At 38.2% G+C, this 22,437-nt stretch overlaps 1 long non-coding RNA gene across 1 annotated transcript in view; it reads left to right on the forward strand.

Annotated features, from left to right (window-relative positions):
- Positions 1–3,765: 3,765 nt before the first annotated feature.
- LOC132382477 (uncharacterized) overlaps positions 3,766–22,437 on the forward strand; it is a 41,654-nt gene continuing 22,982 nt past the window's right edge. Inside the window, exons 1-2 of the long non-coding RNA XR_009508346.1 lie at positions 3,766–3,786; positions 13,887–13,968. This is a non-coding gene — a long non-coding RNA (uncharacterized LOC132382477). The remainder of the gene's footprint in view (positions 3,787–13,886; positions 13,969–22,437) is intronic.

A 22,437-nucleotide genomic window follows, 5' to 3' on the forward strand; every position in this document is an offset into this window, starting at 1 on the left:
CTTAGATGAGTAATTACACACTCCTGTACCTAATAAAGTGGCCACTAAGTGTACGTTTGTCATCATTTGGTGCTGTAGCCCATCTATTTCAAAATGTTGTGTATTTGGAGATGATCTTCTGTATACCACTGCTGTAATGTATGGTTATGTGAGTTACTGTTGCCTTTCTGTCAACTTGAACCAGTCTAGTCATTCTCCTCTGACCTGTCTCATTAACAAGGTATTTTTTGCCCACAGAACTGTCACTCATTGGATGATTTTTTTAATTGTTTTTCTCACCATCCTTTGTAAACTCGAAAGACTGCTATGCATGAAAACCCCAGGAGGTCAGTAGTTTCTCAGATGTTCAAACCACCATCTGGGCACCACCTATCATTCCATGGTCAAAGTCACTCAGAACACACATTTTCCCCCATTCTGATTATTGGTCTGAATGACACCAGAACCTCTTGACCATGTCTGCATGCTTTTATGCATTGAGTTGCCTCCACATGATTGGCTGATTAGTTATCTGCAGGAACGAGTTGGCGTACAGGTGTACCTAATAAAGTGGCCACCAGGTGTATATCCAAAACATGGAAGGCCATGAACTAAATCCTTGTAAAGGGGATTAGAATTTAAGTACATAAAGGGCAGCATGTTGAGCTGCCCCTATGCTGTATATTCTAAATAATTTTATATATTCCAAAGCTCTACCAGAGGTCAGTTCTTCGCCAAATATTCTTCTGAAAGCTGTAATTCTGTAAGTATGTAAATTTTTCAAACATACAGGACACGCCAGGGCATTATGAAACTTTTGGCTTCAAATTGTCCTCAATTTCCTTGTTGCCAGCAACATCGAGCACCACCCCTCTTAACAGTAATCAAGGGGGAGGTTAGTTCTTTACCCCCAGTACAGCCACAAGGAATGGGAGGATACTGACAGGCTTTACTAATCGGAGAAAGACAGGGTCTAAAACAAAGTGTGCTGTAACCTGACAAAATCTTTTTCAAATCTGTTATATTGAAACACTTCAAAGGTCTGAAGTTTAAAGATAAAGCACTAGGTTAAGAGTGACAAGCTACTTACACACTGTGAAGATTGAGATCTTGCTGAAATGACACACAAAAAACTTCTTTACACTATCTCAGCACGTGAGGCATTGAACTCATGGCAGGGTCGTCATTCACTCTGGAATTACAAATAAGAAGTTAAACTGAAAACAATTTATAATTTCAACACAGGAATAATTCTATGTTTTGTAAAACATTTGAAAATCTTCTTCCTTAAGTCCAATATCTGAGAATGTGCTAAATTAAGTACTCATTGGTGATAATTAGGCATTCTTTTATTTGTTGGAAGAACATATAATACACTTTTTTGTGGGTATTGAACTCAAACAATCTTCCTAAGAAGCAGCCATGGAGAGAGTGGACCAATATGTCAGGAATATTTTAAGGAATCATTAAGAGTCTTTGGGGCAGCTGTTAATATATTGTGCACAAGTCTTAGGGACATATATACATAGCTAGGGTGCACAGTACTGTAGCAGTGAGGAGATGATTTTCTAAACACCAATGACTGGGATCAATTGAGCAACACACAATGAGTGCTGGAGAAACTCAACAGGTCAAGCAGCATCTATGGAAATGAATCAACAGTCAATGTTTTGGTCCAAGACCCTTCATCAGGACTGGAAAGGAAGGAGAAAGAAGAGAAAATGAGAAGGTGGAGGGAGGGGTGAATTAAGAAGCTGAGAGGTGATAACCAGAAAAGGCAAAGGGCTGGAGAAGAAGGAACCTGATAGGATAGGAGAGTAGACCATGAGAGAAAGGGAAGGAGGATGGGTACCAGGAGCAGGTGATAGACAGGTGAGGAAAAAGGTTAAGGGCCAGAGTGGGGAATAGAAGAAGAGGGAAGGGGGTTGAAAAAAGTAATTACGGGAATGAGAAATTGATGCTCATGCTATCAGGTTGGAGGCTACTTAGACAGAACACGAGATGTTTCTCCTCCATCCTGAGAGTAACTTCATTATGGCAAGAGGGGAGGCCATAAGCCAACATGTTAACACAGGAATGAGAAGAGGAATTAAAGTAGTTGGACACTGGGGAATTGTGCTTCTTGCAATTGGCATGGAGCTGCTCAACAAAGTGGTCCCCCAATTAATGTTGGGTCTCACTAAAGTAGGTGAGGTCATATTAGGAACACCAGATACAGTAGACTCTCGATTTCCAGCATCTGTAGAATCTCTTGTGTTCATGACTTGGATTAAAGCTCTTTTCAAGCACAGAATTCTGAAGACTCTAATCCCAGAATAAATCTATCGCATACAAGATCATCTCCTCAATCTATTGATGTCAAAAAAAGGTTTCAATTGAAAACCATCTGGGGTTCAGATGACTGAAACCCAAACAGATTTTTTCCAGCAAAATTAGAATAGAGGTTCTCCTCCCATTAACATCAGCTAGTTTCTGAAGAAGAGTCTTCAATCACCAAGAGTCATCTAATGCTGAAGATATTAGTCCAGACTTATTGAACTTGATCTGAGGAAGTTTTCACCCTCTTTAATTAATCTGCATCTAATAATTAGCCCCCTTGTTGATAAAAGGTGCCCATGTCATAATATTAAGCTTTATTTGATTGAAGGCACTCTATCCATTAAAAGTAATAAATCAGTGATCAGCAATTTCCATCCAATAACATTAAAATACATTCAGTGCCTTCATTCAGCTGTTTTTGCATTGGCATTGTAGAACTAAGCCTCTGGGCTCTTTTAAGATCTTATCTTTAAGTTGTTCATGTTATTTGACCAAATTGTATTTAAAATAAAAAAAGATAAGGGTATTTTAACATTTAATAAACAAACCTAGAGTTGGAGAAGGGTTGAAAACCAACACACACTGTTCCAGGGGGTCATCAAGTGAAATGTGTACATTAATTAGCTCTCAATTACATCTGAATTGGAGGGAAAGTGTGCAAAAACAGCATGAGGTATCAATTGAACCAATACTGCTAACACCCCTCTCATTTCATTTGAACAGTACCTACCACCATTCACCAACAACACACCGCCACCATCAACACCCCCCACTTGCAACACCACCCCTCCTTGTTTACAAATTAATTTACAAGTACTTGATAGGTGACCTTATTTGCTTAGTAACTGTAGATTCATTTATCTTTAAATTAGTAGGTAATGAAGTGGAAAACCACAGTTGTTTAGGACCAACAATCCTTCTGCTAGTTAACATGATAATAAGATTGCTTTGTTGCATGGGTACAATTAGCATTTATCTACTGTGAGGGAGGATCAATAAAGTGCTTGAGGGTGTCACGTCACAAGTATCCAGCTAAGATTCAAGACTTGTCAGACTTCTTGCCACAAAGCAGACCTGGGGTTCCAACATCTGGCTACTCTGTCAGACCACTGTAGGTGAGGAGAGTGACATCACCATTTCTCCAATGATGTGCCTTCAGTCTAATGTCAGAAATAAATTTGACACGGTTCAGAGCAAGTAATCTCTCTGTGTTATCTTAACCTCTTAAAGTCAGTCAGTCTTGACCCAGTCACCTTTTTTTTCCCCTGACTGTTTTGTCTCCCTCCAGTCTTCAGGGAAAAAAACAATTAATATTTACCGAGTTTTACAACTTAGAGTTTAAAGGGCAAAGTTAGACTAACAGGAGAAAAACTCTCCTCCAGTTCCATAGTTAGTCTTCAATTTACCCTTGTCCTTTAGTAACAATATGGACTTTGCAAATCATTTACCATATTCTGTTGTTTGATAAGATTCCATACACTTTGGCAGGTAGGTCTGATAGCCTTTTCCATTTCACGTTGACAAAACAAGTCTAACATATGGATTTTTAGCCACTCTGTAATGAGCAGGGATGATAAATCTGTAACTAGCACTTTTGACTTGGCCAACATTGTGACTTGATTGATGAAATTATATTCAAAACTGCTAGTTAAAACAATCTGGTGACTTCAAAAGCATTTTGGCCATTCCAGTACTGAAAAATGTCTTTACAAAACACATCCGGGTGTGCTATTTGTACCTAGCCCCCTGCTCAAGTGTTTCACAAATTGTCTGTGGTCGCCTGTAAGATAAGGGCAGTTCATTTTGATTAATTATATGGGAGAATTAAAGCTGGATTACAACTTTAGCAGAACTTGCCCTCTGTGACCTACAGCTGTCTGTTTGGATTGTTGCTTGTAATTCGGGCCAATAGGCAACTTGAGGTCACTCACTGGTGAACATTCGTTTTTTTTTCCCCCAATCTAGAGGAAATATGTGCCATTGCATATGACTGACTCTCCCTACCCCCATCACAGTCATTTTCAGGCAATCAAGAGCCTTTGAAAAATGGAACAAATTTGTGGTAGCAGAAACATGCAAACAATTATATGAAGTAATAAGGCTTTTAAAAGTTCATTTCCTTCCAGGCCTACCTCAGGTTGGTGGATAAGGTTAAACATACACAGCTCTTTGCAAGAACCCTCCCACCTTAGCAAACTGAGTGCTATTCGACCCTGCCGAAGCATCTTGGCCTGAAACATCCACTGTACTGATAGATGCTGCCTGCCCTGTGGCGTTCCTCCAGCATTTTGTATGTGTTGCTTGGATTTCCAGTATCTGCAGATTTTCTCTTGTTTGTCTACTGTGCTTTTAATGTTTTCTTACTCATAAGAACCAAGAAGTCTTTCCAGAATGTGTCCTTTGTTTCAACCAAACCTTTTTTAGCATACAATGCATTTAATCTTCAACAACATCCACCCCCTTCCCTCACCAACTCCAGATTAAAGAAGATTTTGTAGATTAGCTTTATTTATCGCATGTACATTTAACAGACAGTTAAATTCGTGGTTATGTGAAATTAAGTCAGTGAAGATTGTACTGTGGTGTGGCCCGTAAGTGTTGCCATGCTTCTAGTGCCAAGATAACATGCACGCAAGTTACTACCATTAACCTGTACATCACTGGAATGTGGGAGAAAACCAGAGCACCCAGATGAAAAATGCGCAGTCGTGGAGAGAAGCCACCAGAAATAACAAAAGGAATTTTATTTTGGTTTAATTTGGCCCCATGCTAGCAATGAGGTCTGAGTTGATATTGTAATATCTGCTGGAATTAAGTCATAGTTTAAAAAAAACTCACAGAAATCCGAGTGAAGTGTGCTGTAAGATTATATCAAAGCTTATAAGGTTCTGTCAATTTCAGAAGTGAAAGTCACCACAGTTCACAATTTGTGTATAATCAATATCTTGTTACAATCATTTTCTCCAAATGGAAGTGGTTTCTTAACCCAAATACCAGCAGTGAACAGAACCAGGTATTGCATTAGCGCTGGTGCACTCTACTTCCCTTGACCAAAACATGTCATGTACTGTATTGAAATACATAAGTGAGCAAATTGTACAATGCAAGGCAAATTATGTGCAGAGACTTGTGCTTCACGAGTGGAATTTAGCTTACAGTGGACCACGAGTCCAAATCAAGTCATTATTCCTAACTGCCTGCAGCCCTGATCAGATCAAGTTTGTGGTCTTGCACATTACATACATAACAAACCACTTACTGGAATCATTCAATGAATTGCTGATGGTCCATTGTGAATAGTGGGACTACTCTTGGTTGGAGACTTTTTAATTCTGTTTTTGATATATTTAGCTTATTTCATTAAAATATAAGTTAACATATACCAATAGACATAAATTGTTCTGTACACTCTGCCTGGTGCTATGCTTTCTGCAAAATATTCCAATTAGTCTCTTTCTTTCTAGTGATTTTTTTCTGGAATATTAAGCATGTTGATATTTTATTTCACTTTGGTGATCAAATTGTTGATTCCATATTTAGTTGTTTACTAATTATGTCAAGCAACCTGGACATTACAAGAAACAAATAAATATTTATTTACCCAACCAAGTGATGGTAGAATCCTGAAGTAAAAAGAGGGCTATAGGTAAGCCTAGTAATTTCTAAGGTAGGGACATGTTCGGCACAACTTGGTGGGCCGAAGGGCCTGTATTGTGCTGTAGGTTTTCTATGTTTCTAGATGCTGGAAATCTGAAAGAAAGATAAAACATAAACTTATGTTTTTTTTTCAGGCCAGGCACCTTAATGAGAAAAGTTAAAATTTCAAGCTTATGATCTTTCATTATGTTCAGTTTAATTAGAACATCATTAGCCAGAACGTTATCTCTGTTCCTCTCAATGAATGCTGCCTGATCTTTAGCTTTTCAGTATTTTCATCTTTTGAAAGGATAAGATGGAATGGTATCAGTTAAATGGTTGATCTTCATTTGGATATTATGAATGGGAAGGAAACATCACAGTTTTCAGTTGAAGTAACTCCTCAGTGGTTATTAGTCTCTGTTTTCCAAAGGTCATTTCATTACTTGTGTGTTGTTTTTTTCATAAACGTGAATTAAAACTTGTCTCATTAAACACTGAGAAGTTTATTGTATTCATCTTCAGGATTTGGCAAGGTCAGTATATAATGTCTATCCCTTGTAGCCCTTGTGAGACCCCACCATCAACTGTTGCAATCCTTCTGATAAAGACACCCTCATCAGAACTGAATGCTGTTGAGGAAGTAGCTGCAGGATTTGGACACAACGACAATCAAAGAGCACTAACTCATTTCCAAATCGGTACTGTATGTGACTTGAGGAGAATTCTGCAAGTGGTGGTGTTTCCATGCATCTGGCAGGCACCCTGGTCATTCCAGGTGAAAGAGACAATGGACATTGAGAAAAGTTTCAGGGTAATCCAGCTGAATAAGATGCATCTTTTGAAAGGATAAGATGGAATGATATCAGTAAAATGGTTGACCTACATTTGGATACTATGAATGGGAAGGAAACATCACATGAATAAGATGCAGTGTATTTTATGGATGGGTACAGACAACATCTACTTTGTGCCAGTGGTGGATAGAATCAATGTTTTGGATGGTTGGTTGAGTGCTTCAGTGGAGAAAAAAAATGAAGTCACCATTTCCTTATTAAAGGTTCTGATTAAAAGTACTGATATGAAAAGTTAATTCTGCCTTCCTTCACACTGATATTGCCTGAGTCATCCTAGCATTTCTTTAGTAAAGAATGCAAGGACTGAAGATGATAGGTTGAGGTGTCAGTACAGTAGGAAGACCACATTGTTGTTAATCTGCATTTGAATGCCTTGAAATGGAAGGAAACAGCTGTTTTCTGGGGGAAGAGATATCTCATCTTTTGTACCAAATGCAATAAAAATACAACTGTAATTCCAAAGATTTTTATCTGTAAGCTGTTTTTAATCAAATTTATCTGTAAGCTGTTGTTTTATAATAATCAAGAAATTTTAAAGAGAAAAATTAAGTTTTATTACTGCTGGGAAAAATGTATAGACCTTTGTTTCATTTTTGGCTCTTATTCATTTCCCTGAGAGAGATTATTTAATCAAAATTAATGTGGGTGGGACCTGATCTGATTGGCATAAAAAGGCAACTTTTTATTATTCGATGGACATTATCATTCTTTTTTTTACATCACTCAAAAAATGTTTAAAATGTTTTTTAAATTTTTTTTCAGATAAGAAGCAATTAATGCTGTTTTCTAAAAGCTAAGGATTATGATTTCTTTAAATCATATTGTCTAACTCCATGTGAGGTTGAATTGGTCAGTTCTTAACAGAAGGGAAGGATTCTTTATATTTTAAGTGCCACACTTACTTTAAAATTAAGTTTTGTTACTTCATTTTCACAATTTGTCTGCAAGTGTTGCCAAAAAATGTTTTGAGTGTGAAAAGTAAGCTTTGAATGGATGATGGGGGATGATAGGGTTCTAAGTTGATTGATTGATAATTCCGCTTCACTATTACATAAAATGTTGGGCTTTCAAAATTAACATTGGAGTTCAACTTTGAATTAAATATGTTTAAAAAGATTCTGTAGATATATTTAATCATAACATTCTGAAATATGTACTCTTTTAATCCCTTTTATTTTCTTTAAAAGTTTGGTTTAGAAATTTCATTTCCTTGCAAGACCGAAATGACATTGCAAGAACATTTAATTAATTATTTTGTATTTTGTAATATGCTAATTGTCAATACAAATATTTTTACATCTCCCAAAGTTCCAAGTTCACAATATATTCACTGAGGCCCATTTGTTTTGATGGTAAAGGGCCCAGAGTACAAAGCTTTACACATCAGCCTGTTAATGGAGAACCTCCAAACCAGTGTCTGACTCTACATGTTCAATGTGATAAAATAAGGGAATAGTCAATCAACAGAACAAAATTTTGCAGAAATAACCAGTAAAAATGCATGAATTCATTATTTTAGATATAACATCAACCATATTTCATTTAATTACAATTCATAAGAGTTTAGCTGCATAAATATTGACCAGTTTTAAACTTCAGTTTTAAGATGTGTATTAAATGCCAATGGATATTCTGTGCAGCATATATGGTAAATATAGACAATATCTCAATTTAAGGACATTCTACCTACAAAATATGTATGCTACAGAATCTTGCATGAACATGAGAAAAATTACAAAAACATCCTGTGGATAGGGAGTCACATTGCAGGGTAAACAAACATTCAAGCTAAAACGTGCTTAACCTTTTGTCTTTAACTGCAGTTAAACTGTTTGACCTGACCTCACAAAAGTACATAAAACACAGGTTAATAGCTTGAATATTAACTCATTCAGTAAGAGATACAGAACCTGTTTCTGCAATATTAGACCTAGAGAAAAATTGAAAGCCACTGCTGACACCACCACCCCCACAGCCCACCACAAATTTTACTGGCATCCATCAAGTACACATCTCACGCTTCCTTTTTCCCTCTTTCCACTCTCCCCCTCACCCTCTCTTCCTTTCCCTCTCCCCCTCCCCTCCAACTCTAATCCCAACAAGATTTTTGCTGAAAACCTCAATTCAACAATTGCTGCAGCATTGGATCTTGGATCTTAAGCTTTATAGGCCAATTTATGAAAGGTGCACTATTCTGTATAATATACCTTCATCAGAGTATAAAAGACATCTATCAGTATCTAGATTTTATTAAATTTATGTTTTTTAACACTGGAAATTTGTTTCTAATGTCTTACATTTCTGGTCTTGTACTGAACAGTCATTTTCACTGGAGCAATCCTTTGGCTGCATTACATGGGGTCAGTTTTTCAGGAATTTGCAACTCCATTTCCACTTCAAGCAGATAGAAACCGAGAGTGAGAAAAGTGGGATGTGATAGGCAGCAAAAATATTAGCATTCGATTTCTCTCACATATGAACTGACTGACAATAGTTGAGACACAACCAGATAAGGTTGAAGATGGCAGAGCTGGCTTCCCATGAAAGCAAAAAGTATGGCTTATTGTTTTCTCCTTCAGTTTCATAGTATTCAGTGCTTTGTACTCAAAGTTTGATGAAGTTATAGCATGGAAATTGTTCTTTGCCCCACCATGCCCATCTCTGCCTTATCGTCCATTAACACTAATCTCATTTGTCAACATTCGACAAATATCCTGTGAATGCCGTATCTACTCAAGTGCTTGTCTAATTAACATCTCTTCAAAATAGTCATTGTAACTAATGTCCCCAACCCCATCTGGCAGAAAGTTCTTTATATCAACCACTCTGTGTATTGAAGAAAAACATTCCCTTGAAATCTCCTTTTATAACTCTTTCGCCTCACCTTAAACTCTTGGTTTGTACACCCTTGCCATAGCAAGAAAAAAGTCCACCTTATCTATGTCTCTTGTATTTTTATATACCACTATCAGGTTACCCATTGCCTCTTTGCACCAGTGTGAAAAAACAAGCCCAGCCTATCCAATTTCTCCCCATCAAGTAATTGCCCATCAGGCAATGCCCTAGTGAATCTCCTCAGAATTCTTTCTACCACAACCACATCCTTCATTTAGCTTAGTGACCAAAATTGCACACAATGCTCTAGATGCTGTCCAACCAGTGTTTTACAAAGTTGCAATACAAAGTCAAACTTTTATACTCTGCGCCCCAACCTCTGATGTAAAGCATTCTTTGCATTTTCTTCACCGTGATATCCACATGGAAAGATTTCACCTTCAAGCTCCTTTTGTTCATCAGCATTCCTGAATGTCCTGTCATTTACTCTATTTGTTCTATCCCTTTGTGACTTTCCAAAGTATTTATCTTGGAGAAATTTCATCTGTCAATCCTCTGCCCAATATTCCTTCTGATTTATATTCGGCTGTAGCTTTAAACAGCATTCCTCACCATCCACAACACCATGAATTTTCATGTCATCCACACACTTAAGCATATTCCTCCATTCAAGACATTAATATATATAATATATATACAAACTTTGTGTGTGTGTAAATATATATATATATATCACATGAAGCAGAGATTCAGCATCATTTTCATTGGTACATCAGTGGTCACAAACTTCTAATCAAAAAGGGTGACGTTCCACCACAACCATTTGCCTCCCATCACTAAACCAGTTTTGCATTGAATTAGCCAGCTCATCTTGGATCCCATATGCTAAGTATTCTGGACCAGTATTGAAGACCAGTGTTCCAGAGTGAGCTGTACGACTAGGTGGGCTGTACGAGTACATCTGCAACACTGGCATCTACCAGAACATACAGAACATAGCTCAGTTATGTCCTGCTCACAAAATGAATCAGTCTCAATCATCAGCAGAATAATTGAATCTGCTGCCAACAGTACTATGAAGCAATTGTTCATCATCAGTGACATGCTCACGTACTGGACCTGCTCACTGATGTCCAGTATGTAATTTTCCAGAACCACTCTTCTTCAAACTTCATCACTGACTTAAATCAGAAAGAGCTGAAATCTGGAGTTGAGGTGAGCATAGCTGTCCTTGACCATGCAGGTTCCTGCTCAGGCAGGAATTACTTCTAGTTATGATCAATTTCTCAATGTACTTCATCACAGTAGATTTGGGTGCTACTGGATCATAGTCATTGAGACAGCTCACCCTGCCTTCTTGGACATTGGTATAATTGATGCCCTTTTGATGCAGGTGTGATCTTTGACTTTACCAGTGAGGGACATCTTGTGACCACCTTATTAGGTATACCTGTATACCTGCTTGGTAATACAGATATCAGATCAGCCAATTACATGGGAGCATCTCAATGCATAAAAGCACACAGACATAGCCAAAAGGTTCAGTTGTTGCTCAGACCAAACATCAAAATGGGGAGTGACTTTGACCATGGAATGTTACCATCAGGAAGGAGGTACAGAAGCCTAAAGGAACAGCTTCTTCCCCTCTGCCATCAGATTTCTAAATTGACTTTGAACCTTTGAACACTATCTCATATTTTTTAATATATATTATTTCTGTTTTTTGCACGATTGTTAAACTAATCAATGTACGTATACAGTAATTGATTTTTTTTTCTTCTGTATATGTATTGCATTGAACTGCTGCTGCTAAGTTAACGAATTTCACAACACATGCCGGTGATAATAAAGCTGATTCAGGTTCTGATTCTTGGTGCCAGGTGGGGTGGTTTGAGTATCTCATAAACTGCTGATCTCCTGGGATTTTCATGCATAACAGTCTCTGGATTTCATAGAGAATGGCGTGAGAAACACTAAAACATCTAGTGAGCAGCGTTTCTCTGAGTGAAAGTGCCTTGTTAATGAGAGAAGTCAGAGGAGAATGCCACCCTGGTTCAAGCTGACAGGAAGGAGACAGTCATTCTAACAACCTTGCATTTCAACAGTGGTGTGTGGAAGAGCACCTCTGAATGGACAACACATCGAAGTTTGACGTGGATGGGCTACAGCAGCAGAAGATGATGAATATATAGTCAGTGACCACTTTATTAGGGATAGGAGGTACCTAATACAGAGGCCACTGAATGTATTGGGGCAGCATGGTAGCATTGAGGTTAGTACAATACTTCATAGCAAAGCGATCAAGGACCAATTTCTACCGCTATCTGTAAGCAGTTTGTACATTCTCCCTATAATGGCATGTTTTTTCTCCAATTGCTCTGGTTTTCTCCCACGTTCCAAAGCATATGGATTTGATATGAACATGCTATGTTGGTACCAGAAGCATAGAACCTCTTGAGCGCTGCCCCCCAGCACGTTCCTGGACTATGTCGGCTGTTGACACAGTTGACACCTTTCACTGTACGTTTTGATGTACATGTGACAACTAAACCTAATCTTAACGTTAAATCTAATCATTTAACTGACTGTGCTCTTAAGGAGCCCTGGCAACACTGAAGTCAGTTAGCCTCGAATGGAAAATACTACTGGGCTTAGAGTTATGCCCTGCATAACAGGTAAAAATGCAGAAAATGATGGTAATACTCAACTGCAAAGGGCTTCAACATGAAATATTAACTCTTCCTCTTTCCACAGTAGCTTTGTGATCCACTGGACATTTCTGGTACTTTGTTTTTATTTCAGTTTCAGATTTCCAGCATTTGTAGATTTTTAGTCTGATTTTCCTCACAAAATAGGATTATTGCAGTTACCTCAGATCAGACATCACTGCAGGAGTTCCTAAGGTCAATGTCTGAGACTCAACTATCATTAGCCGTTTCTTTGATGATTTTCATTGCATTTAAGGTCAGAAGCAGAGATGTTCACTAATGATTGCACAATGTTCAGTTCCATTCACACCTTGTCAGCAAATGAAGCAGTCCATCGTGCAGGCAGCACACAGCAATTGAGTATGGGTTGATAATCGGCGATTAGCATTCATGCCGAAAAGTGGCAGGAATTGAGGAAAATCTAACCATCTTCCCTTGATATTTCCATGGCCATGTGTATCACTGTCAATATCCCGGGGGTGGCCAGTGACCAGAATTGCGAAATGCCATGGGTGGAAGAGGTGGTGTTGCAACACTGCAAAAGCATTATATCATCAATAATCTCATCCAATTGCTAGATGACTGCAACATAAACAGCTCTGAAAGTACATGCCATCTGGGATAAAGCACCCCTTCAACCTCCTTGTACATTCTTTTCCTATACCACAATGACAGCAGAATGTATCATCTACAAAATGTTCTGCAGTTACTAACCTTGTCTAATTTGGCAGTACCATCCAACCGGCAACCTCCTTCTTTTAGTGAATGATGATGAGTAACAACATGATAGAGGTGTACAAGATAGGGTGAGAGAATAGCTAGAGACTTATCCCAGCCATCGCAGAGTGGAAACGGCTAATAAAAGTGGGCATAATTTTTAGGTGATTGGGAAAAGTATGGAGTGGGGGTGGATTATGTGAGGTAAGTTCTTTACACAGTGGTGGATGCGTGGAACACCATACCTGTCATGGTGGTAGGGGCAGATATATTAGGGCATTTAAGAAACTCTTAGATAAGCACATAGTTGATAGAAAAATGGAGGGCTAATTAGGAGGAAATGGTTAGATTGTTCTTAGAGTAGGTTAAAAGGGCAGCACAACATAGTGGGCCAAAAGACCTGTACTATGATGTAATGTTCCATGTTCTATCGTCAAGAAGGATGTGGGCAGCAGGTGCAGTAGAACTCCAGCATCTACAGGATTCCTTGATGGTCACCCTCTATTCTGATTTGGAATTATATCTGTATCTTCTTCATCAGCGGTTCAAGAAGTTAGCTCGACACATCTTATTGTGAGCAATAAGTGTTGGCTTTCTTTATGATGCCCAGATCTGAAAATAAACTTTAAAAAGCTTTGATGTTTCTGTCATGTGACTTATTGTATACTGCACTACAATGTTTGTTATCCTTGTACAAATAGAAACTGCCTTGTTTCGTTCTCCTTGTACTTCATGTGTATTTGTATGCTCTCTCTGTAACTGGAGTTTGGGTGACAGGAATCCACTGCAAGCAAGATTCCACCTTAACATTAAAGCGTATCTCGTCTTTACACAGGAGAAAATTAGTGGAAAGTGAATGAGACAAGAGGCATTTGGAAAATATATGGGATTGCTCCTCTAAACCAGCTTAATGCAAGGTAATTAACAGAGAAAATAGCAAGAAATATTTGTTCAATAAAAAATTAACTTGTTTGGAAGAACAGGGAGAATAAAAAATTAGAGAGTAATGATAGACTGCAGGAAGTTGCATGTTCAACTGGAAATTTGAAGAATAAAATTATTCAGATGTTTAAGTATTTATGAAGAATATGACTTTGTGCTGCACTTATATAGGTTTCTAATCTAGACAAAGTTAATTTGAAGAGTTGGCATTCTCGAGAATTTATAGAATTCCACAGACCTTCCTGATCATGAAGACCTTCTCACGGCAACTCCCAAACTATTTTCTGATTCATCATTAACTCAGTCACTGAGGAACCAAGTAGCAGTGTTAAAATTTTCATATTCAGGGTCTCTTTTCTCAGTAGAAGATTTAGCCCAGAGATAAATAAATCCTCCTGCCCAGCCACAACAAACTCCTTCTCTCTCAATGTGCCCAGGCAATGAATCTTTATCTCAACCAAATCTTTGTATTCTAATTAGTCCTGCCTTTAATCGTCTGAAATTGCTAGATCAGGTCTGAGAATTTGCCATGGTGAGGAATATGACAGAAAGTGATTTCCTTGAACAAGGCTGCTCAGATGTTCTAAGTGCATTTAGCCTGTGCAGTGCTGAATTTTCCAATGACTTTCCAGTGACCAAAATATGTATGGCCTTGCAATCATGCAGTGAGGAGGTTGTTTGTGAAAGTGACATCATCACCATTTATCTCCATGGCATTTCTGGCCTTCTCTATTGGAAATTCAAGCAACACACACAAAATGCTGGTGGAATGCAGCAGGCCAGGCAGCATCTATAGGAAGAAGCACTGTTGACATTTCGGCCCGAGACCCTGTGCTTCTTCCTATAGATGCTGCCTGGCCTGCTGCATTCCACCAGCATTTTGTGTGTGTTGCTTGAATTTCCAGCATCTGCAGATTTCCTCGTGTTCTCTATTGGAAATATTCCCTTTATCCTCTCCATTCCAACCCCTACCTTCTCTGGAAAATTAAAACCAACAGGTTTTCTCTCTTTTCCAGATCTGATGCAGGGTCTTGAACCTGCAATATGAACTCTATTTTTCATTTTGTCGATGCTGTCTGATCTGCTGATTTTTTTTTTCTAGCTTTTCTGTGGTTTATATTAATGCCAGCAATATAGTATAAGTGTCAGTGTGTGGATTTGCTTGGGTGAGATGTGAATATTTCTAATATCCCAGTCCTGAACCCAAACCATTTTGAATCGCTCATTGTTGCTCTATTGAAGATGGAAAGTAGAATGCTTCATTTAAATGGGGTTGTGAATTTCAAATTTTTATCTCTGGTTTAAATGTAAGCCTGGCTGACTGGTATTCCTTTGGCTTCAGGAATCCTAGCAACTAAAGCCGGTTGATAACGCAAGAGTCATTCCAAAGAGACACTTTTGCATTTGCCATTAGATAACCCAAAAGCACGCACACAAATCAACCATTCAACCACTTCACACTTTCCTTAGCTTTGATTTCCTCCAGTTCATAATCTAATCTAAAGACGTCCTCCTCTTCTTACCACCTCCCATAATTACACTCACAAATCACCAACCTTTTCAAATGACCTTCTGACTTTCTAATCTACCATGGTGTTTTCAGACCCACTTTCCCCTCTTCACTTGAAACTCATCTCTAATCTCATCTGCTTCAAGGTTCTGGTTACTCCAATCCATGACTCCAATGAATCTTGCCCACAGCTTTCTAATCTTCCTCCAACTTTCTGCTCCTCAATAGTGCCAATGGCATTACTGCCCAACAAACAGCTAGCTTCCATTTTGACAGGTCACAAATGGGAAATTTATTTAGTTGTTTATTTATTGAGATACAATGTAGACTAGGACTTCCCAATGCTTCAAGCCAGTCACCAAGCAATCTCCCAATTTAACCCTAGACCAATCACAGGACAATTTACAATGACCAATTAACCTACCAACTGGTACATCTTTGGACTGTGGAAGGAAACCGGCAGACCCTGGTTACCCACGCAGTCACGGGGAGAACGTATAAGCTCTTTATGGGCAGCGGCGGGAATTGAACACAGGCTCTGGTACTGTAACGCGCTTTGCTCACAGGCATCAAAAGACTGCTTGAATAGGTGGGAGGCTGGTAGTCTAACAACACTTAGTTATATCTACTGTAGATGAATGGACGAATAATCAACAATGCCACCGACCAAATGCTGGGACGTGGGATATAGTCTAGGTGCTTGATGGTGGAACAGACATTGTTAGCCGTTGAGCCCGTTTTTGTGCTGTACAGCTATCTAACGTTACATAGGTCCCAAGATATACATATAACAAAACAAATCCCCCCTTAAATCATCTGTGCTTGTTCCCTTGGCTTGTTCATTTTCCAACCATTCATTCCATATATTTCTTCTTCCCTGGCAGTAAGCAAATCCATGTTGAATTTCAGCCACAGTAATCATAAATACATGTTTCAAGCTTCAAGCTGCATGGATGTTCTAGCATCCAATTTAATGAAGAGTTGTGTTGTTTTTCTTTATTTAATAATATATCTTGAGTTGTTATTTCAAACTGCAATTAGATACTGATGCATTGTTTCTCTTTATGAATGCCGATGGAACTGGTAGACATTCGTTCTCCCTTTGATCTCCACTAATTTGTACAGAACTGGTGAGTTTTCAACAGGAACCCCAGAGAAAAATATAGAAATCATATCCTTATTTTTATCCATGGCAGCAGCTGTTTATATGCTCAACACTTTATTATCTCCTGCAGACAACACCAGCAGGCTTATAAAGTCCTTAGTGTAACAGATTTTTTTTTGTAAAATACAGAGAAAGTTAACAACTCCACTGGTAAATGTGATTTGTTATTTATTGTGAGGACTGCGCAAGTTGTTGAATTTATTCTGGGTCCTCTGGATATAAAACGTGGTTATACATGGAAGCATCCACGCATGATATTAGATGGTTTTGATTCATTAATATTAATTAATTTGGTTGTGCTATACCCATGAATGAGCAGATCGTTCCTACAAGAGTAGACAGGTGAGACATAGATTTTATTAACCTGACACTTCCCATAGTCATTGAGTCCAGTGTATAGGTTCTCCTCCAGGTGGGTCTCCTGTAGGATATGAGCCTAGTCTTCATTCCCATTGCCAAGTCCCTTCATTGCTTCAAATGTACTTTCAGAGACACAATAGGTGACCCATTAGTCCCTCAACTACCTCTGCACTGAAGAGAAAACTCCTGTGTGCATCTTTAGTTGCAAGGTCCAGTCTATTGCCTTAGGACTTGTGTCCAATGGAATAATATCAGCAGATCACACCAAAAACTTGAGCCTCTTCACGGACATGGAATGTTTTCTTGAGGCTTTCCACCATGTACTTGATAAAACAGTGTGGGATGTAGGATGGTAATGTCCTGTACAATGAATTGTGTCATAATAATTCAGCAATGAATCATTCTTAACGTCAGCAGTGTTGAATCACCATATAGAACAGAACTGTACAGCACAGGATCAGGGCTTTAAGCCCAGTGTTTGTGCCAACAATACTGTTAATTTAAACCAATCCCATCTGCCTGCATATGGCCCTTTATTCCCTGCATGTTCAAAAACCTGTCTAAATTCTACTTGTGGATTACTATTGAAACTGCTTCCAGCAATATGCCTGGAAATACCTTCTGAGCACCTACCACTTAATTGAAACAAAATTGTCTCACAAGTGCTCTTTAAAGTTCCCTCCCTTACCTTATAACTGCCGTCTAGTATTTGACATTTTCACTCTGGAAAAATGGCTGATTGTCCATTATATCTCTGCCTCCTCTAACTTTATGCTCTTCTCTCAGGTCACTGCGCAGTCTCTGATGCTGCAGAGAGAACAACCCAAGTTTGTCCAACTTCTCCGTGTAGTTAATACTCTCTAACTTGGGGATCCTCCTAGCTAACCTGTTCTGCACTCTGTCAAAAACATCTACATCCTTCCTGTGATGTGAAACTAAAGCGCCCACGATGTTCCAACTGTGACCTAACCAAAATTTTATATATTTACAACATAACTTCCCGACCTTTACGCTCAGTGCTCTGACCAATGAAACAACTAAGCCCTTTGCCTTCTTTACTATTTGTGTTTCTACTTACAGAGAACTGTGAACGTGCACTGCAAGATCCCTCTGTACAAAATGCCCCTTAAGTCAAATTGTTTCTTGTAAACTTACTTCTTTCAATGACCTCCAAAAGTACAATAACCCACACTACATCAGTTTAAACTCCATTTGGCATTTCGCAGCCCATCTTTCTAGCTGATCTATATTCTGCGAGTCTTTTGGCAACCTTGCTCACTATCTGCAATGTTGCCAAATTTTCTGTCATCATTTTGATTTATTTTCAAATCTTGGCTTTGTAAGAACATAAGAGAGAGGACCAGGCATACAAACAGTTGTGCTATCAAACATGTTCTGCCGTTCATCAAACCATGGCTAATCATTTACCTCAGCAGCATTTTCTTGCACTATTCTCATTTGCCTTGATTCTCTTAACAAGCAGAAAGTTATCAATCTGTTTTTAATGGATTTGTTAGTGAACCTCAAGAGACATCCAGGGTAGGGAACTCCAAAGGTTTGCCAGTCCCTAGTTACAGATTTGTCTCGCCTCCCATTCCTAAACAGTCTATCCCTTATTCTCAAACTCTGAAACATCTTCCCTTATCCTAACCTGTAAGTCCCTTCATTATTTTTTGAAATTTCAATGAGAACTCCTCTTCAAATCTTTGGAGAGCATAGCCTCCGTATATCTCAATCTCACCTCATGGTAAACCTACCATTCCTGGAATCATCGTTTTAAATACTTGTTACTCTCCCTCCTTGGCAAGCACATGATGAGGAGATCAAAGGTGCAAAAAAAAAATCTCCAAGTCCTTCTAGCCAGTCCTCACACAATTTTAATACAATTTCCTCCTGTAGTCAAAACATCTTGATATAAATTTAATATATCCTTCCCCCCCTCATATTAGTCTTTTTAGATGCATACAAACACACTCAGGTCCCCTTTAAATGTCAATGCCACCCAAATTCTTACCATTTGACAGATGCTCAGGCACACGTACCAAACCCAGCAGTGTTTAATAGTTCAGTGTTTCCATTTAATATCAGAGAATGTATACTTATACAACAGTATACAGTATATATTCTCTGATATTAAATCAGAGAGAGAGAGATTTCCTGAGTGCAGAGGCCTCCATCAGCCGCACTCGCTGTCATGATGTTCCGATCTCCATCACATTCCTTTTGGCAACACTAATGAGGAATTAAGTCATCCACGGTGCTGCCTGAGGCCAGACCCCGAAGGCACCGAAGGTGCCATCTTCCAGGAAAACCTGGAGGTATTGAATACGGCTGGTTTCAAGCTCCGGGAGCGGGAACACACCGTTGTATAGAACTGCAGTTTGAGTGCTGTTGTGGATCACAAATTACGGCAGCACCCCAGTCACCTCGAAAAGGGAAAAAGAGCGATTAAAGAGAAGATTTTAAGTTTTTTCACAGATGGTGTTAAAGGAGTCGCACTGTAGCACCATCTTAGCTCTACCCCTTCCACTAGTTAGGGAAAGATACAGTTATTCTCATACTTCACTATCTGTCTTCTCTGTCTAAAGCATGATATTACCTCCAAGTCCATTTGATCTCATTTTAATGGTCATCCTTCTATGTGGCACTTCATAGAAACCCTTCCAAAAATCCAAATACACTTCCTTTGGTTAACTTCACCCCCTCCTTCCACTAATCTCATTATCTACTCTGCTGGAAGACTTCCAGTAGAATGAAACATTTCTGTCTTACTGAATCAGTTGGTAGTTCCCCATCTTTTTTTTCTTTTCCTCATTTAAAAAGTTGACCCTTCAGTTGACAGGAACAATTTCAGAATCAATCGGAATTTGGAAGATTTCAACCATCATTCCCCCTCCTCCACCTGCCCCCTTTACAATTCTGGGTTGCAGTTATCAGGATCTTGGGTTTAATCAGCCTTCAAGTTCAGCAAATGCTTTTTTGGTGAAAAGTTTGTTCTAAAAGTTTTTCGTTCTCACATGACCCTCTGATATTTTAAGCAAATTTTACACATTTTCCCCTTATGAAGACAAATATAAAGCAATTGTTTAATTCCTCTAGCATATCCTATTATAAATTCTCCTATCTGAATTTGTAAATCTACCTGCGTTTGCCCTCATTGGTATTTTCTTTTTTACATACTTATAAAAACACTTACTGTTCATTTTTTTATGTTTCCCAGTCTCTATTCTTACATGCTACCTTGGTTTTCTTTTTTCAATTTCTTGGTTCCCATTTGCTGTATTCCATTCCAATTCTCAGACCCAATGCCATTTCTAGCAACATTATAAGTCTCTTCCCTTCATTTAATATGATCTTTTTCTCTTGTCAGATTCAGATTAATGTTTTCCTATTTTTTTCTTCTAATGTCTTAAAGGAATATATTTCAATTGCAAAAATATGTATTATTTCTTTAAATGATAATCATTGCCTGTCCTTCATTAAACCTTTCAATGTGTTCTCCCAATCAACCACAGCCAATTTTCTTTTTTCATTCATTCAGATAATTAGACTCTAGATTTGTAATGAGCTATATCACTTACAAGCTTAATGTAAAATTTTTTTATATTATGGTCACTCTTCTCCCAAGGCCCCTTTACAAGATTATCAATTTGCCCTTGCTCGTTGCACAAAACAAGATCCAAAATAACATTCTCCTTGGTTGGTTTCTCAACAAATTGATCCTGGATTACATCTCATTCAATTTACATGAATTCGTTGTCCCCCTTACTATTGCAAATTTGGTAAAATATGCCAGATTTTTCAAATATGCAGATTTTCTGCCACTTCTAGTTGGGTGTCAAATTTCTCTTATAGTTTTAGGACAGCTGGATTCAAAGTTACTATTACTGCAATTTTATAACCCTTTTGTTCACAGTTTTTGTATAATTGCTTCTTACTGAGACCTACAGTATGTTTTCCAAATCCTGAATTCTTTTTTAATAGCTTCAGTTGCATTACATTACAAAAAAAAATAAGCTTTCACAATTGCAGTTTTTCAAACATGCTGTGCCTAATGTGTGTATATGAAGATTTATTGGTTTCAATTTTTACTCACAAAAATTATCTGGTTATGACATCAACATTGTTTGTGGGATCTTATCAGGAAATGCTATATTTCAACTGTGACTACTTAGCTGGCTTTAAAAAAAACTATAGGGTATCTATATATTAGAAAAATACTTCCTTTGTTCAAAAAAGTAATAGTAGATCAGTAATGATTTCCAAATAGTGACCAGTCTAATTTCACAAGTGGTTGTTGGTCCATCCATGGAACGTAAAATTGTTCAAATCCTGGTTCAGGTAGTCATGATTACCAACCAGGTCCGTAATAGTACCATGAGTCTTAATAGAGTGATGCATCAGAAGGTAAATAAGATTGGTAAATAATTGTCCAGTAATGTGGCATTAGTTACATTTAAAAGATGCAAGGCTCCTCAGAGATGTGAACAGACTCTGAGCAAAAGTAGAAGATGAGTTAGAGGAGGTACTAAAAATTTGCTCCAGAAGACCATATTATGATGACAACTGTCCGAGAAACCTAGTGGGCATTGGATGGATTCTTAGCGATGGCAGAAATCAAAGTACAATGTTGAGATGCCTGGAAACTCAGCTGGGGGTTGAGTGTTGGATTGCAATCGGCAGTGTGATGCAGAATGTTTGAAGAAGAAATACAAAAGTGAATACTGAATTCTTAATACATGGGGACATTCAGGTCTTGAAGGGTGGCAATTGTTAAAGCTATTGGCATGAAACATTGTAGTGACATAGTGAACTATTAGCAAGGATGTAACAAGGCTGTAAAAGTGGAAATAGTAAGACAATACAAATTTCATTATATGTGAACAAGGAAGGAGTGAACACATTGAGGGAAACACTCGAACAGTGCAGAATTATCGGGAGGCTTTCAATTAATCTTATTATTTGTACTCCAGGAAGCGTGTTACATTAGCAAGTTGCAAAGATCTATCTAAGGAATGGAAAACAGTGTCTTGCCATATTAAGTTCCAATCCTAGTAACGTGTACAAGGAGCAGAGTTCTAGCAACAAGTACGGAGATAATGGCTCAGGCCATAAAAAGTGATTCTACTTCTTTTATTCCACTATTTTGTTTATAGAATTTGTATGGTCTTAACCAAAGGCCAGAAAATCATTCTGGTCTTTTTCCTTAAATTAAAATTCTCTTGTTGTAATCAGAATTTGAAAGAAAATTGTGAAATTCTGGAGGGTGGTTTTCAAAGGAGAAAGAGTAGGGGTCATTGTGTAATGGCACTATGTTTCATGAATAGCAGACATTAAGGATTGAAGCTTCTATGTTAATAATACCTTTCCACACCCCTCAAAGGTCATTCCACAATACAATAAACACTC

The sequence above is a fragment of the Hypanus sabinus genome, chromosome 28, assembly GCF_030144855.1.
Source record: "Hypanus sabinus isolate sHypSab1 chromosome 28, sHypSab1.hap1, whole genome shotgun sequence".
Classification (NCBI taxonomy): domain Eukaryota; kingdom Metazoa; phylum Chordata; class Chondrichthyes; order Myliobatiformes; family Dasyatidae; genus Hypanus; species Hypanus sabinus.